Raw genomic sequence first — 17,057 nt, 5'->3', positions numbered from 1 at the left:
TGAGTTGGCTGGAAGGAATGTTAAGGTGCTTATTGTTCTTGAGAGAAGTGTGAGAAAGCACAAAGCCTTCGCAGTTGTGCCCAGAAAATAATCTATAAAGTAACCATTGACATTTGTTCAAGAATTTTTACAAAGAATGTCCCAGGATAAGCACATAGGCTGCAGCTTGAGGCCATGGGAAGCATTGTTATCTGAGACCTGTTTTTGAGGGAAATGCTTATGGCAAAGGAAGTTCGCTGAGTTCAGGGTTTAGGAATAATTAAGAATAGTTAGAAGCCTTTTTAGGAGATAGTGAGCTTAGGATACTAGGGGCAAGCAGGATTTAAAAAGATAAGAAATAAACAGAGGAATGTGGTATGCGGCCCAGACATAAGCATGAGTTACAATGTAATCACAAGTAAACAAGATTCTGAAAGAATCGCTGAAGCAGGAACTCTGTTTGAAGGACAACAAGGAGATAATAAATCTGGGTGAGGGGAAGCTGAAAATGTCAAACCTCTGACCTAATGCTTTTGAAAAAGTATAAAAGACCTGATGCTTGAAATAAACATGTAGTCCCATACCTCGAGTCAGAGGCTACATCATTTCCCTCCAACACCGCTCATCCCTTCAGGCTGATTCCCTGGCTGCTGGAGCTGGACTCCGGCAGTGAAGGTCTATTCCTCAGGGAGGGAACAAATAAATCCCCCCCCCCAGCCTGCTAAATAATTCCTTGATGTCTGGGCAGAGAAGGGACCCCCAAGTTTAGCCAAAAACCATGTCCCCATTGTAGTGGACCTGAAGCCAGGAGCCACTTCTGTTAGAAACCATATCCAGTACCACGGGAGGCACGCCTGGGAATTCTGACCACATCCAGCACCTACGAGATGCTGAGATCCTAATAGAATGTCAGTCTCCCTGGAACACTCCACTCTTACCAGTCAAAAAGTCTGGAGGGAACGATTATGGTCCTGTCCAGGACCTCAACTCAACCAACAGTTCAGTGATCACCATCCAACCAGTGGTCCCAAATCCCTACACTCTCCTGAGTCTCTTACCTGCTCAAGCAAGCCGGTTCACATGCATCAATCTCAAGGACTCATTCTTCTGCCTCCAGCTGCCCTTGTTTGCCTTTGAATAGCAAGATCCACACACTGGGAGAAAGACACAGCTGACTTGGACTTGACTGCCACAAGGCTTCAAAAACTCACCTACCCTGTTTGGTGAAGCCCTGGCTGTGGACCTTGCTGCGTTTCCCAGAGAAACGTTAAACTGCACCCTACTCCAGTACGTGGATAACCTGTTGCTAGCCAGTCCCACCCAAGGGGACTGCTGGAGAGGCACCAAACTGCTGGAGCTGGCTCTACTCTCCACCACAGGGTACAAGGTGTCATGGAAAAAGGCTCAGATCTGCAGACAGGTGGTCAAGCACTTGGGGTTTGTCATCTCAAAAGGGCATCAGGCCCTCGGACATGAGAGGAAGCAAGCCATCTGTTCAATACCTCTGTGGAGCACCAAGAAAGAAGTCTGCGAGTTGCTTGGGGCTGTAGGATTCTACCGGATCTGGATACCGGGTTTCTCTGAAATTGCCAAGCCTTTATTTAAAGCCACAGTGGGTCTGGTAAGGACCACCTAGAGTGGAGACCTGAGCAGGGAAAGGCCTTTAAGGAGATAGAGACTCTTGACCAGTGCTCCAGCATTAGGGCTGCCAGATGTGACACGGGACTTTAACCTCTTTGTACATGAGAAAAATCCCACTGCACTGGGGGTCCTCACACAAACAGCTGGGCGATGGCAGTGCACAGTTGCATTCCTATCCAAACAACTGGATCCAATGGCCACGGGATGGCCACCAGGCCTCTGGGCATTAGCTGCTACTGTGATTTTGGTCAGAAAAGCAGATAAGCTTAATCTAGGACAAAATATAAATGTAAAGGTTCCCCATGCTGTTACTGCCCTGATGAACAGCCAGGGGCATAATTGGCTGACCAACTCCAGGATGACTCACTATCAAGGACCGCTTTGCGAAAACCCGCAGGTCCAACTCAAGACTGTGTGGACAGTGAACCCCACCACCATTTAACCTACGGAAGTGGGATCAAAAGTATGAGGAGTTCGTAGATGAAATTTACTTTAGCCAGCTGGACTTGACAGACATTCCCCTCTAGAACCCAGAACTGGAACTGTTCACTGATGGAAGCAGTTTCATCCAAGATGGGCAGTGCAAAGCAGGCTCTGCCATAGCAACGACTGACAAGATAGTGAAGGCTGAGTCCTTGCCACAAGGGTGGTCAGCACAATGGGCTGACTATGGGCACTGGCCCAGGCACTAAGGCATGCCGAAGGGAAACGAGTCAACAAAAATACTGATTCAAGGTATGCCTTTGCTACTTTACATGTTCATGGAGACATTTATAAAGAAAGGGGACTATTGACAGCAGGGGGAAAGGAGATTAAAAACAGAAAAGAAATTCTTCAGCTGTTAGAAGCAGTCTGGAAGCCTTCCCAAGTGGCAGTCATCCATTGTAAAGGCCATCAGTGAGGAACTGATGCAGTCAGCAAAGGGAATCAGTTGGCGACCAGGCAGCCAAGGAGGCAGCATACCCAACTGAGCCCCACAGTGGGCCCCGAGTCAATCTTTAAGGTCCTCTTGTCACTAGAATTGCCTCCATCCCCAGGGTATACCAGGGAAGATCAGTGGGCTCTAAATGAGGGAGGGATACAAGAAAAGGAGGGCTGCTGGAAGCTCCCAGACCAAAGACTCTTTGTCCCCAGCAGTATAGCAGTCCAGCTGGTAAAACAACATCATGACACAACTCATTCAGGAAAAACTGCCTGGAGAGTTTACTGAGCCACTACTATTTCATTCCTAAGCTCTCAACCCTGTGTGCCCAGATCAGTGCTAGATGTGTGACTTGTGCACAAAGCAACGCCAGCCAAGGACCAAGACCCAACCCAGGGGTGCAGTTGGGACACTGCCCTTTGAAGATCTAGAAGTGGACTTTACTAAAGTCAAGCCCTATAGGGGCTCTAAGTATTTACTTGTGGCAGTCTGTATCCACTCGGGATGGGCAGAAGCCTACCCCATATGCACTGAATGGGCACAAGAAGTGGCCAAGGCCTTACTAAGACACATAATCCCGAGATATGGGCTGCCTCTCTCCATAGGGTCTGACAGTGGGCCAGCTTTTGTGTCTGAGTGAATCCAAACTTTATCCAGGACACTGGGAATCAAATGGAAGCTTCACATCGCTTACAGACCACAGAGCTCAGTGAAAGCTGAATGCATGAATTGGACCCTCAAGACTACATTAGCTAAACTCTGTCAGGAGAGCCAGTTATCTTGGGTCGACACGTTATCCCTAGCCTTACTCAGAGTCTGATGCACCCCAAGGTCCTCAGGCTATTCTCCTTTTGAGATCTTATATGGGAGAACACCCCCAGTGATTGATAGGAAAACTCAAGGGAGACCCCCAGCAACTAGCTGACCTGGAGATGTCCTGACACCTCCAGGCCCTGGGAAATGTCCACCATATTGCCTGAGAAACTTTAGAAAGGACAGCCATTCCTTTGGGCAATTGAGTTCATCCTTATCAGCCAGGAGATGAGATATGGGTTAAGGACTGGAAAAAGGAACTACTTCAGCCAGTTTGGATAGGCCTTCACACCATTGTCCTCTCAACCCCTACTGCTGTTAAAGTTACAGGTGTCACTCCTTGGACCCACCACACCAGAGTCAAGAAGGGAGCAGCTTCCTGTGATGAGGACACCTGGAAAACATTTTGGGACCCCAAAAACCTCCTCAAGAGGGGCTTCCAAAAAGAACAGCCCTCACCCACAAAGGACGCTGAGCCATGTTTTAGTCACTCTAGAAGCTGACTAGTCAATGCACGGCAGAAGCTTGAGGATCCAGCTATCAAAATTTCGATGGATTTTCATTGTCCACACTGGCCGGTATCCCTGATTGGTATTATTGCTGTGCTCTTCACTACAGGACTAGCTTCAGTCACACCCCAAGACTGGGATTTGGGTCAGAAGCTGTGGTTAGCAGTCTGTTATCTTGCCGTAGCGGGAAGCTTCATTCTTTTTAGATGTCTCTTATGGTCGATTCTCCCTACTAACTAAATTGCTCCACAGTATAGTTGACTCCCATTCACAATAAGCTCAGTTGCTATAGCCATGACAACCCAAAGATGGGGAGAAAACCTTTTGCTAGTGTTCAGTTATCTGTTATGTGCAGGCTGCTGTGCAGCCTTTTGGTGCCCTTGCTGTAACAGATGGTGCCATTCCTTATCCATCATGTACCTGTCAACATTACAGTCAACCCTTGGAAAAACTCTTACTTAACCATCAGCTAGAACAATGTATAGATAGCCAACCCTATAGGCCAACCACCTACAGCTTTCATAACCATGTGATGTATATCCAGGGGCCTGGGTGCCAAAAAAAATTGTTTTCAAGATATGTCCTCCACGGCTGCTACATTTTCCCCACCAGAGGATCCAAACTCGTACCCATTCAGAGGATCTGACACTGTGGCACTGCCATAATGCCCCTATGCCTCCATCTACCCCCAAATGCCACGCAGATTGTTACAACCCAGAACAGGTGTCTGTCTGACAAATAAATGGAAAAACCTACTGGACAGGGACAATAAAGCAGACAAGCAAAATCAGGGACCAACTTTGCCATAAAAAATCAGTCTCTGCCTGTTGGCAGTATGACCCAGGTTACAGAATTAACTACCCCTTAGATCCTTGTCTGTACCAGTTTCTCAATGCAACTCATCACCTTCTTAATGACACCGACCCCCAGCTGGCCAGGGGTTGCTGGCTTTGCTTATCCTTAGGAGCTCCATGGTACTTAGCTACACCCGTACCATCATACAACAGCCATGGGAACCTCTACATATCCACACTGACAAGGGCCAGTCTTAAGGACAATTGAGTTAACTCAAAAGGCTCCAGAATGCTTTACAAATGATAAAGTCGCTCAGTCATGTCTGACTCTTTGCAACTCCATGGACTATGGCCTACCAGGCTCCTCTTTCCATGGGATTTTCCAAGCAAGAATACTGGAGTGGATTGCCATTTCCTTCTCCAGGAGATCTTCCCAACCCAGGGATTGAACCCTGGTCTCCTGCATCGTACACAGATGCTTTACCATCTGAGCCACCAGGGAAGTCCAAACCTGAAGGCAATTTAGCCAGGGACCAGTATAATCAAACTTTAAAAGGTGAGTGGCCCATTCATCCTCCCACAAACACAATATGGCACCACCCCCATCAAGGCCTTTTCTTTGTTTGTGGGACAGATGCTTACTTATGTATACCAGTCAAATGGATGGACCTTAGCTTTCCTCACTCCCCAGATGAGTATTGTCCCTAACAACCAGACTCTCACCATACCTTTGGAAGCAAGTAAGTGGTAAAAAAAGAACCATCCAGTTATGAAAGTGAAAGTGGAGAGTGAAAAAGTTGGCTTAAAGCTCAACATGCAGAAAACGAAGATCATGGCATCCGGTCCCATCACTTCATGGGAAATAGATGGGGAAACAGTGGAAACAGTGTCAGACTTTATTTTTCTGGGCTCCAAAAATCACTGCAGATGGTGACTGCAGCCATGAGATTAAAAGACGCTTACTCCTTGGAAGGAAAGTTATGACCAACCTAGATAGCATATTCAAAAGCAGAGACATTACTTCGCCAACAAAGGTCCATCTAGTCAAGGCTATGGTTTTTCCTGTGGTCATGTATGGATGTGAGAGTTGGACTGTGAAGAAGGCTGAGTGCCGAAGAATTGATGCTTTTGAACTGTGGTGTTGGAGAAGACTCTTGAGAGTCCCTTGGACTGCAAGGAGATCCAACCAGTCCATTCTGAAGGAGATCAGCCCTGGGTGTTCTTTGGAAGGAATGATGCTAAAGCTGAAACTCCAGTACTTTGGCCACCTCATGTGAAGAGTTGACTCATTGGAAAAGACTCTGATGCTGGGAGGGATTGGGGGCCGGAGGAGAAGGGGACGACAGAGGATGAGATGGCTGGATGGCATCACTGACTTGATGGACATGAGTCTGAGTGAACTCTGGGAGTTGGTGATAGGGAGGCCTGGCGTGCTGTGATTCATGGGGTCGCAAAGAGTCAGACACGACTGAGCGACTGAACTGAACTGAACTGAGTTAGTCTGGGAGTTATGGCTGGGATAGGTGTGGTAATAGGAGGAATTGTTTCATCAACCACCTTTTACCGTACACTATCCAAGGACTTCACAGATGACATTGAGAGAGTAAGCAAATCTTTAGTGGCCTTACAGGACCAACTAGACTCCCTGGCTGAGGTGGTTTTAGAGAATAGGATAGGGCTAGACCTATTGACAGCTGAAAAGGGAGGGCTCTGCCTCTTCTTAAACAAAGAATGCTGCCTTTATATAAACCAATCAGAAATAGTCAGGGACATGGCCCAACAGCTAAGGGGACAAATCACAAAAAGGAGAGAGAAACTAGTTAATTCCTGGGGTAATTGGAACAATATCTGGAGCTGGACATCGTGGCTTCTCCCTTTAGCAGGTCCTCTCTTCATGTTCTTGACAGCACTCTTGTTTGGCTCTTGTTTTCTCAAAGCAATTACCTGATTTATAACCTCTCAGATTGAATCCATAAAGTTACAAATAATAATAGCTCAATATAGCCCCCTAAACGATGAGGAGCTCTGAATGCCCTACCAAAACATGAGAGGATGCTTTCTATAAGTGATAGAAGCATCAAGAGTGAGGAACAAAGAGGAAAGTTAAAATTTTACATAATCTCCTGCTCCTTCTGCCTCTGTAGTTCATCTTGCTCCTTACAAAGTTTGGATCATGTAGGTCACATAGTCTCAGAAAGTGGGGACTTACAATACTAGGCACTGGAGCTTATCTCACTCACCTGTGTCCTGCTCTTTGCAATTGCCTGGCCCATGCAAACCTGCTTAATCATGCCTTTCCATGTAAAGGTCAGGCATCCCCCTCCCAACCTTGACTACTGTTCCCACATGCAGGAAACCCCTTAGTTTAAACCAGCCTATTAACAACTAGTGTTGCCCACTATAGTAGGCCTATAAAAACTCTGTAACCCATTTGTTCAGGGCTCAGAGCTTGGAGTGTTAACTCCTCTGGGCCTGCCTGCATAATAAACCTGAGGTCTCCAACTCTCCGATTGTGGTGTTTGGTTTCTCAATTATTGGTTTCTGCAACTTTCGAGTAAATAACACCTGTCTTCAAGGAATGTTCTAGGAGTGTTCATCAAGTCATAGCACAGACATTCAAGAGTCAATTGCAAGATGTTTCACTCATACCATTCAAAAAAAAATCACAGGAAATGATGTCAACCTTGCTAAATATTAGAGAAATCCAAATCAAAACTACAATGAAGTATCACCTCACACCAGTCAGAACGGCCATTGTCAAATAATCTACAATGAACCAAGATTGGAGAGGGTGTGAAGAAATAAGAACCCTCCTTCATCAATGCTGGAATGTCAACTGGGAAAAGCCACTATGGAGACAGTGTAAATGCATGCTAAGTCACTTCAGTCGTGCCTGACTCTTTTCAACCCTGTGGACAGTAACCTGTCAGGCCCCTCTGTCCATGGGATTCTCCAGGAAAGAATACTGGAGTGGGCTGCCATGCCCTCCTCCAGGGGATCTTCCCCACCCAGGGATCAGAGCTCTGTCTCTTATGTTTCCTGTACTGGCAAACAGGTTCTTTACCACTAGTGCCACCTGGGAAGCCCATGAAGACAATGTGGAGGTTCCTTAAACAATGAAACTGGGAACGAAATTAAAATATTTCTGTTGACTTAAAAATATTCCCAACCTAAAAGTTGAGATTTATGTTTTATTCGGTGGGAATTTTTAGGACTTTAAGCCCAGGAGACACCATCTCAAGCAACCCTGAGAGAATTGCTCCCAGGAGGTGAAGGGAGGAGCCAGGTTACAGAGAACTTTGTAACAAAGGGCAGGTAGTCTGAATATCAAAAGATTGTTGTTAAAGAAAACCAGATATCCTGAGCCAAGGAATTTAGTGCTTCTCTGTGTAAGGGAAGATGCAAGGGTCCCGGCTCACTGAAATCATTCCTTTCATATGCACTTCACCTATCTGGGACCAGCATCCTGTTTTCACATCCTCAGCTTCCTTTCCTCAGGGCTCACCTTAGGGAGTGTCTGCAGTCTACGGAGAAGGCGATGGTACCCACTCCCGTACTCTTGCCTGGAAAATCCCATGGGCGGAGGAGCTTGGTGGGCTGCAGTCCGTGGGGTCGGGAAGAGTAGGACACGACTGAGTGACTTCACTTTCACTTTTCACTTTCATGCATTGGAGAAGGAAATGGCAACCCACTCCAGTGTTCTTGCCTGGAGAATCCTGTGGACGGAGGAACCTGGTGGGCTGCCGTCTATGGGGTCGCACAGAGTCGGACACAACTGAAGCAACTTAGCAGCAGCAGCAGCAGCAGCAGCATGGAAATGAATGGCTTGGTAATGAATCAGTAGGGGAGAGGGAGGATGAGATAATCGCTCTCCTCACTGGAAATCAGGCGGTCCCAGATACAGAACCAGACTGGGACTACAACACAGCTAAAGGAAGATGGGATCAGAGTCATTTTGTCAGATGTATTCCTGAAGGACTCAGACAGGCGTATGCTAAGCCTTTAAACTATGGCAAATTGGCAGACATAGAACAGGAGGAAAAGGAAGCTCCTGGTAAATTCCTAGATAGACTGAGAGAAGTCCTCCACAGATTCACTGAGATTGATCCCGAAAATGAAGAGGGAAAAATGATCTTAAAGGATAGATTTCTCACTCAGTCGGCTCTAGATATCCACCATAAGCTATTAAAACGGGCGTATGGACCAAATCAGTCTTTAGATAATCTGTTAGCTACTGGCTCAGACAGTCTTATTATGGTAGGGAACATGAGGAAAAGAAAGAAAGGCAGGAACAGACAAAGGAACAGGCGGAAGCCCTCTCAATGGCTATGAAAACCGTTCTTAAACAGCCTGAGAAAAATGCCCAGAGGGACCCAGGTGAAAAGGGATGGGCTTGCTATTACTGTGGAAAATAGGGGCACCTCAAGCGAGATTGCTCTCAGGCATCCAAGCCGCACCCAGCTCCATGTCTGGTCTGCAAAAGACCACAATGGAGGAGAAACTGCCCCCCAAAGGTCTCAGGGGTCAGACTCTCAAGACAATCAGGACTGAAGGTGCCCGGGTGACCCCCACACAAGCTCCCGTCCTAATTACACCTGAGGAACCCCGGGTATTAATAACTGTGGGGGGCCAATCCATGGATTTCCTTTTAGATACTGGGGCAACTTACTGCATGCTTACTGAAGCCCCTAGCCCACTTTCTTCCTGATCCACTTCTGTAATGGGACTGGTTGGAGGAGTCAAAAGGTATTACTTCAGTGTTTCTGTCAGTTATGACTGATATTTGGTGCTATTTTCACACGAGTTTCTGATTGTGCCAGAGTGTCCCTCATCCCTTTTGGGGAGGGATATACTGAGCAAGGTCCATGCTTCTGTTTTCATGAATATGGAACCTTCCCTTTCTCTCCCTTTAATTGAACAAAGTGGAAATCCTAGAGTATGGGCTGATGGAAAATCTGTGGGTTGAGCACAAAATGATATTCCTGTAATTGTCCAGCTCAAAGACCCGCACTTATTTCCACATAAGAAGCAGTATCTACTGAAACTTGAGGTTAAGGAAGGGTTAAAACCCATCATCAAAAATTTAAAGGAGCAGGGACTATTAGTTCCCTGTAACAGTCTGTGCAACACTCCTATTTTGGGTATAAAGAAATCAAATGGTAAATGGAGACTAGTCCAAGATTTATGAATAATAAATGAGGCTGTAGTTCCTTTACACCCAGTGGTGCCTAATCCTTACACGCTATTGTCTGAAATTCCTGAACAAGTCAAATATTTCTCAGTAATTGACTTGAAAGATGCCTTCTATTTAGTGCCTTTGGCAGAGGAAAGTCAATTTCTATCTGCCTTTGAGGACTCTATGCAGCCAGGTTCTCAGTTAACCTGGACAGTTTTGCCCTGGGGATTTCGTGGCAGTCCTCACTTATTTGGACAAAGTTTGTCACGGGATCTACAAAACTTTAGTAGCTCTGAAGCAGTGGTGTTACAATATGTAGATGACATTTTGCTCTGTGCTGAGACAGAGGAAGCTTGTTCATGAGCCTCAGAAGATTTCTTAAACTTTCTGGCAGGCTGCGGTTACAAGGCATCAAGAGAAAAGGCTCAGCTTTGTCAACAATCTGTTAGCTATCTGGGCCTAATATCAGAAGGGACTAGGGCCATAGGCCTCGAGAGAATTAAACCTATACTAAATCATCCCCTACCTGTGACTTTAAGACAATCAAGAGGATTTTTTTGGAATCACGGGTTACTGTCGCGTTTGGATTCTGGGTTATGGGGAACTTGCCCGGCCTTTATATAAACTTATAGCTGAAACTCAGCAGGCCCAAACTGACAAACTGGTTTGGTCTCCAGATACTCAAAAGGCTTTTAAGGTTCTTCAGACTGCTCTCCTGCAAGCTCCTGCTCTGAGCTTGCCCACAGGGTCAGAATTTAATTTGTTTGTCACTGAAAGAAAAGGTGTGGCCTTGGGAGTTTTGACACAACTCTGAGGGTCTCACCAGCAACCTATTGCTTATCTAAGCAGAGAATTAGATGTAATTTCACGTGGGTGGCCCCACTGCCTAAGAGGAATGGGGCAGCAGCTTTATTAGCACCTGAAGCTTTAAAAATAATTAATGGACGAAACCTCACTGTACTGACTTCTCATGATGTGAGTGGAATCTTAAATTCTAAGGTTAATTAATATTTGGGTGACAGACAGTAGGCTTCTTAAATATCAGTCATTGTTGTTAGAAGGACCAGTAACTAAGCTTAAAGTTTGTGGAAATTTAAGTCCTGCCACTCTCCTTCCTGAGAAGGAAAATGAAACACCTGATCATGATTGTTCCCAATTTCTAACTTTATGCAGCTCGGGAAGATCTAATGGATACCCCATTAGACAATTCTGACATGGAAATATTTACAGATGGCAGTTCTTTTGTTCGGGATGGAAAGCACAAAGCAGGTTACACCGTGGTGACTGCTGAACAGGTTTTAGAAGCAAAATCTCTCCCCCAGGAAACCAGTGCTCAGTTAGCGGAGCTTGTGGCTCTGACCCGAGCTCTAGAGTTAAGCAAAGGGCAGTGGGTAAATATCTACACTGATTCTAAGTATGCTTATTTGACTTTACATGCTCATGGTGCAATATGGAAAGAAAGTTTAAAACAGCAACAGGAGAACCTATTAAACATTTCAGAGAGATCTAGAGACTTTTAACTGCTATATATTGCCCTAAAGAAGTAGCTTTTATGCATTGCAAAGGACACAACAGGGATGGGAGTAAAGTAGCTGAAGGTAATCAGCTGGCTGACTGTCAAGTCAGGAAAGCAGCACTTTATGAAACCCCTTCACTACAGACGCCTTTGATCTGGACAGGTCCTGTGGAACAGGAAAAATCACAATATACTGAGGAAGAATTAGAAAGATATGAGAAAAGAGGAGCAAAGATTACTGATAAAGGATGGTTACAGTCTGAGGATGGACAATTAATAATTCCTGAAAGTACTCAATGGAAAATTCTTAAGGGTTTACACCAGAGTTTTCATTTGGGTGCAAAGAGTACATACCAGATGGCTTCTCGTTTGTTTGAAGGTAAAAATGTAATGAAAACTTTAAAGAACATTATCAAAAGGTATGAGGTTTGTCAGAAAAATAACCCAAAGACTGAAAAGCTAGCAAAATCTGGATTACAACGAAGTGGAAAGTATCCTGGAGAGGCCTGGGAAATTGATTTTACTCATATGCCAAAAGCTAATGGGTATTCTTGCTTACAAGTTTGGGTAGATACTTTTACTGGATGGATTGAGGCTTTTCCCTGTCGTAGTGAGCAGGCTAAGGACGTTATAAAGATTTTATATGAAATCTTTATATTTCATAAAATATAAAAAAATCACAAAAAAATCAAAATTCACAAAAAAATCAAAAAAATTTTATATGAAATTATCCCCAGGTTTGGGCTGACACAGAGCCTTCAGAGTGACAATGGCTCCACCTTTAAAGATGCTGTAACTCAGGGGTGTCTAAGGCTCTAGGAATAGAATATTACTTACACTGTTCCTGGAGGCCCCAAACCTCAGGAAAGGTTGAAAAAGCTAATGACATTATCAAAAGACATCTGTGCAAATTAACTCAAGAGACGCAGGACAGTTGGATTAAAGTCCTACCCATAGCTTTAATGAAGGCTCAAACTGCCCCCAAAAAGGAGGGACTGTACCCCTTTGAATGTATTTATGGAAGGCCTTTTTTTTTTTAATTTTATTTAATTTTTAAACTTTACATAATTGTATTAGTTTTGCCAAATATCAAAATGAATCCACCACAGGTATACATGTGTTCCCCATCCTGAACCCTCCTCCCTCCTCCCTCCCCATACCATCCCTCTGGGTCATCCCAGTGCACTAGCCCCAAGCATCCAGTATCATGCATCGAACCTGGACTGGCATCTCCAGCAATCCCACTGCTAGGCATACACACTGAGGAAACCAGAAGGGAAAGAGACACGTGTACCCCAATGTTCATCGCAGCACTGTTTATAATAGCCAGGACATGGAAGCAACCTAGATGCCCAACAGCAGATGAATGGATAAGAAAGCTGTGGTACATATACACAATTAAAAAGAATACATTAGAATCAGTTCTAATGAGGTGGATGAAACTGGAGCCTATTATACAGAGTGAAGTAAGCCAGGAGGAAAAACACCAATACAGTATACTAACGCATATATATGGAATTTAGAAAGATGGTAACAATAACCCCGTGAACGAGACAGCAAAAGAGACAGTGATGTATAGAACAGTCTTATGGACTCTGTGGGAGAGGGAGAGGGTGGGAAGACTTGGGAGAATGGCATTGAAACATGTAAAATATCATGTATGGAAGGCCTTTCTTAAGCACAGACATTGTTATAGACCCTGAAGTCTTGGAATTAACTAGTTATGTAACACAGCTCTCAGATTTTCAACAGGCATTAACAGAACTCCAGGAGATGACTCCTAAACCAGCCTCTGAGTCAAGCAAACCTCTATTTGAGCCAGGAACCGAGGTCCTCATAAAAACATTGGGATCTGGGAGCCCATCCCTTGAGCCCCTCTGGGAAGGCCGTTACCAGGCTATTCTTTCTTCTCCCACAGCTGTCAAAGTGCCAGAAATTGATTCGTGGGTACATCACACTAGAGTTAAGAGGTGGCACCCTGACCAGAACTAAGTAACTTCATTTTATGTCTTTACTTTCTATGCTCTGACTTTGTACTTTTTTGATAATCTATGTGAGCCTACTTCTGCTGACTCCAAAAATCCTGAGTCTGCCATTTGATCCTCAAGACAATGCCTTTGTGTCCTGGGCTAACTCCTATGCAGCATTTCACAATCAGTCTAACTGCTGGGTCTGTGGAGTGCTCCCCTTTTCATCAGTGGAAGGCTTCCCGTGGTGGACATCTCCACTTCAAGAAAAAGATTTTCTCCAAGTCTGCAAATACTTTCAACAACATTCGCATGTGATGCTTCTTCTAAAACTGATGACATCTAACAATCCTAAGATGGATTGATGTAACTATGGACATAATATGACTTTTAATTTTAATTTTGACTTGTTTTAATGACTATTTTGCCTTGCATCTGTAACTGTGTAATTAGATTTGTTTCGAGTCGCATGAAGCCTTTTAAGTTACAAATGGTTCTTCAAGCTCCTACAAATGCCACAGCCTCCTCCAACTATTACTTAGGGCCTCTGGATCAGAAACCCTCAAATGAGGGTTAGGAGGATATGTTGCCTTAACAATTTAGGGACCATGCCCCTAAACAGCAGGAAGTAGTTATGGAACGAAAATGATGCCCCCTTCCCTTGGCAACATAATTCTCCTAAAAGAAAAGGGGGGAATGAGAGAGTTATTTCCTAGGCAGATTGATAAGAAGTCTAGGGATCCCAAGGAGAGAGGGGTCTGGAATTCTCAAGGAGGAAGAAAGAACAAACTTTTTTTTCCCCCTCCACATTCCTTAGGATTATATAACAATAATGTATCCTGCTTGAGGACAGGCTCTGGAAAAAACCTTCTGTCTAATCCTGTTATCTTAAAATGTAAATTATGGGAGTAGGTCTAGTGAGGTCTTTACAACCTCCAGACATTCTTTTGATTCACTGTAACAACTAGAGAGTATATAAATCCATGGCTAACACTAGCAAGGGGGTACTCTTTCTGCCCCCTTCTGATGCCTATGTCAGAAGCTTTCTCTATCTCCTTTATACTTTAATAAAACTTTATTACACAAAAGCTCTGAGTGATCAAGCCTTGTCTCTGGCCCAGGATTGAATTCTTCTCTGGAGCCCCAAAATCCTGGCGTCTTATCATGGTTCCGCAACAACCTCTCACTCAGTGATCAGTGCAAAGAAATAGAGGAAAACAGTAGAATAGGAAAGACTAGAAATCTCTTAAAGAAAATTAGAGATACCAAGGGAACATTTCATGCAAAGATGGGCACAATAAAGGACAGAAATGGTATGGACCTAACAGAAGCAGAAGATATTAAGGAAAGGTGGCAAGAATACACAGAAGAACTATACAAAAAAGATATTCACCACCGAGATAATCACGATGGTGTGATCACTCAACTAGAGCCAGACATCCTGGAATGTGAAGTCAAGTGGGCCTTAGGAAGCATCAGTACCAACAAAGATAGGGGAGGTGATGGAATTTCAGTTGAGCTATTTCAAATCCTGAAAGATGATGCTGTGAAAGTGCTTCACTCAATATGCCAACATGTATGGAAAACTCTTCAGTGGCCACAGGACTGGAAAAGGTCGGTTTTCATTCCAATCCCAAAGAAACTCAATGCCAATGACTGCACAATTGCACTAATCTCACATGCTAGTAAAGTAATGATCAAAAATCTCCAAGCCAGGCTTCAATAATACGTGAACTGTGAACTTCCAGACGTTCAAGCTGGTTTTAGAAAAGCCAGAGGAACCAGAAATCAAAATGCCAACATCCGTTGGATCATCGAAAAAGCAGGAGAGTTACAGGAAAAAAAAAAAGCATCTATTTTTGCTTTATTGACTATGACAAAGCCTTTGACTATGTGGATAACAGCAAACTGTGGGATATTCTGAAAGAGATGGGTATACCTGACCACCTGACCTGCCTCTTGAGATATCTGTATGCAGGTCAGGAAGCAACAGTTAGAACTGGACATGGAACAACGGACTGGTTCCAAATAGGAAAAGGAGTACGTCAAGGCTGTATATTGTCACCCTGCTTGTTTAGCTTATATGCAGAGTACATCATGAGAAACGCTGGGCTGGAAGAAGTACAAGCTGGAATCAAGATTGCTAGGAAGAATATCAATAACCTCAGATATACAGATGACACCACCCTTATGGCAAAAAGCGAAGAAGAACTAAAGAGCCTCTGATAAAAGTGAAAGAGGAGAATGAAAAAGTTGGCTTAAAGCTCAGTATTCAGAAAGCTAAGATCATGGCTTCTGATTCCATCACTTCATGGCAAATAGATGGGGGAACAGTGGAAACTGTGGCAGACTTTTTTTTTTTTTTGGCCCCAAGATCACTGCAAATGGCGACTGCAGCCATGAAATTAGGAGGCGTACTCTTGGAAGAAAAGTATGACCATTCTAGACAGCATGCTAAAAACCAAAGACATTACTTTGCCAACAAAGGCCCATCTAGTCAAGGCTATGATTTTTCCAGTAGTCAGGTATGGGTGTGACAGTTGGAATATAAAGAAAGCTGAGTGCCAAAGAACTGATGCTTTTGAACTGTGGTGTTGGAGAAGATTCTTTTGAGTCCCTTGGACTGCAAGGAGATCCAACTAGTCCATCCTAAAGAAAATCAGTCCTGAATTTTCATTGGAAGGACTGATGCTGAAGCTGAAACTTCAATACTTTGGCCACCTGATGCAAAGAGCTGACTCATTTGAAAAAACCCTGATGCTGGGAAAGATTGAGGACAGGAGGAGAAGGGGATGACAGAGGGTAAGATGGTTGGATGGCATCACTGACTCAATGGACATGGGTTTGGGTAGACTCCGGGAGTTGGTGATGGACAGGGAGGCCTGGCGTGCTGCAGTCCATGGGGTCACAAAGGGTTGGACATGACTGAGTGACTGAACTGGAACTGGAACAAAGCAGAAATAGAACCACACACGTTGCAAACAAACTTAAAGTTATCAAGAGGGAAAGGTGGAAGGGAGGTGTAAACTGAGAGATTGGGATTGAAATATACAAACTAACCTGTCTAAATAGATAGCTAGTAAGAACCTACTGTGTGGAGAGGGAAATGGCAACCCATTCCAGTGTTCTTGCCTGGAAAATCCCACGGACAGAAGAACCTTGTAGGTCATGCGGGTGTTGGACAGGGAGGCCTGGCGTGCTGCAGTCCACCATGCTCACAAAGAGTTGGACACAACTGAGTGACTTTACTAACTAAGAACCTACTGTACAGCACAGGAACTCTACTCAATACTCAACAATAATTTATATTGGAATAGAATCTTAAAAAGAGTCAAAGTAGTCATGGAGGAGCTAAGATGGCGGAGGAATAGGACGGGGAGACCACTTTCTCCCCCACAAATTCATCAAAAGAACATTTAAACGCCAAGTATATTCCACAAAACAACTTCTGAATGCCAGCAGAGGACATCAGGCATCCAGAAAAGCAACCCATTGTCTTTGAAAGGAGGTAGGAAAAAATCTAAAAGACAAAAAAAGAGACAAAAGAGGGATGGAGCTCCATCTCGGGAAGGGAGCTGAGTCTGTGCCGAAACTTGGAAGCACAGAGGGCAACATAACAGGGAGGAAAAATAAATAAACAATTAAAACCTACAGATTATGACCCCAACAGTAACCCCCCAGTGGAGAAGCAGTGCAGATGCCTGCACCCGCCAGTAGCAAGCAGGGGCTGGGCAGGGAGG

General features: G+C 44.5%; 1 pseudogene; it reads left to right on the top strand.

Moving 5' to 3' along the window:
• LOC133253356 (olfactory receptor 10AG1-like) overlaps positions 1-17,057 on the top strand; it is a 34,610-nt pseudogene that overhangs the window by 481 nt on the left and 17,072 nt on the right.

Source organism: Bos javanicus, chromosome 8 (assembly GCF_032452875.1).
Source record: "Bos javanicus breed banteng chromosome 8, ARS-OSU_banteng_1.0, whole genome shotgun sequence".
Lineage (NCBI taxonomy): Eukaryota > Metazoa > Chordata > Mammalia > Artiodactyla > Bovidae > Bos > Bos javanicus.
This window is presented reverse-complemented; position numbering and strand designations above follow the sequence as displayed.